This window comes from Zonotrichia albicollis, chromosome 26, assembly GCF_047830755.1.
Source record: "Zonotrichia albicollis isolate bZonAlb1 chromosome 26, bZonAlb1.hap1, whole genome shotgun sequence".
In the NCBI taxonomy this organism is placed as follows: Eukaryota; Metazoa; Chordata; class Aves; order Passeriformes; family Passerellidae; genus Zonotrichia; species Zonotrichia albicollis.
Window position 1 is genome coordinate 5010064 of NC_133844.1, and position 1871 is coordinate 5011934.

A 1871-nucleotide genomic window follows, 5' to 3' on the forward strand; every position below is an offset into this window, starting at 1 on the left:
GCTCGCCACGCCCACCCCCGCCTCGCCAATCAGCGAGGCGCGCATTCGTGACATCGCTGGGCGGGAAAATGATTGGCAGAAATATTAACCAATAAAAAGTGAGAACCGAGAAGCAAAGAGCTGTGATTGGCTGTAGTAGTGGAGGATGGGCGGGGCGTAGCCCTGAGGGCGGGTGCGTTGTGGCGGCGCCGTGAGGGGGACGCGGCCGTGGAGGTGTAACTGTCACCTGCAGCGGCCGGCGCGGTGTCACAGCGAGCCGCGGGCGGCGGTTTGGGTCTGCCTGAGGGGGAAAGTGTGCTAACCCCGCGGTGTGTGCCACGGGGAAAGCTGAGGGCCAGCAAAGGGAAAGGTGTGCTAACCCCGCGGTGCTGCCACGGGGAAAGGGCGAGCAAAGGGAGATGGAGCCCTCCTGTTGTCGGAGGGGTTTTAGTAGCTGCTGGATGGTGGCACGGCTGGGACTCCCGGGGTGTCACCTCGGCAGAGCCCCTCAAAGCTGGCGCTGAGCCCTTGGGCCAGGACGGGCACCCTGGTGCCAGGGTCCCCCTGCAGTGACCCCCGGTGGAGCCGGGCAAGGTGCAGTCAAACCTGGAGATGGAGATTCCATGGACAAAGGGGCTGTGTTCCCTGCAGGGACCCCAAAGCAGCCCCAAATTGCCCCCAAAGCAGTTCAAATTTGCCCCCAAAGCCGCCCAAAGTTGTGCCCAAAGCAGCCCCAAAGAAGCCCTAGATTGTGTCCAAGGCAGCCCCAAATTGTGCCCAAAGCAGCCCCAAAGAAGCCCCAAATTGTGCCCAAAGCAGCCCCAAAAAAGCCCTAAATTGTGCCCAAAGTAGCCCTAAATTGTGCCTAAAGCAGCCCCAAAATAGCCCCAAACTGTGCCCAAATCAGCTCTAAATTGTCCCCAAAACAGCTCCAGATTTTCCTCAGAACAGCCCCAAAATGTCCCCAAAGCAGTCCCAGATTGTCCCCAAAGTGGCCCCAAAGCGGCCCCAGATGGTCCCCAAAGCAGCCCCAAACTGTGCCCAAAACAGCCCCAATGTGTCCCCAAAGCTCCCACTGTGAGCTCCCCTCATGTCCCTGCTCCCCAAAACCCTTCCCCTCTTCCCATTTTCCACGATTTCCTTGTTCCACCCCAAACCAGGTGAATTTGGTGCTCCCCAGGAGGAGGAGGCAAAGTCTCTGTGGCCCAGGGAGCAGCCCTGACTTTTATTTCATCCCTCCCCAAAGGATAATTTGGAATTCGACCTTGCAGGGAAGGAGGTGTTGCATGAACTCAAATCAAGGTTAACCATTCCTGTGACACTGCCAGGGCAATTTATTGCAGTGTGAGCCTTGGGAAGGAGGAAAACCCCCTCAGAGGCTGGAAAAAGCAGGAAAACGAAGTGTTGGGTTTGGAAATGAGGCGAGAAAATCCAGGTGTGGCCACAACCTGCGTACCTGGAGTCCCTGTGGGAACACGGAGCTGCTGCAGAAAATAACAATAAATGACATTGTCACGCATGGGACTCGCTCCTGATTGATTCTGGGCACCTGGCAGCATTTCCTGCACTTGGCAAAAAACCTCTCCAGGATGTGGGTGTTGCAGAATGAGCCATTTGTCAGGTGCAGGGAAAACTTGGGATGCTCAACATGAGATCAGCAAGCTCCGTTTATTGAAGGCAGCATCAGACACTTATACAGCAAGTAATTAGCTCATGAATATTCTGTAATTTACACCGTCCATTGGCCACACTACAACATCAACTCTCCCATTCCTCAAGAGTTACATCTCGCTTTTCTCGTGTCTCTTTCACTATTTGTTATCATACTACAGCCAAACCCAAAAACACGCTATCTTGCAAGTGCAAGACTTAAAATTAACCACAGCCTTGTA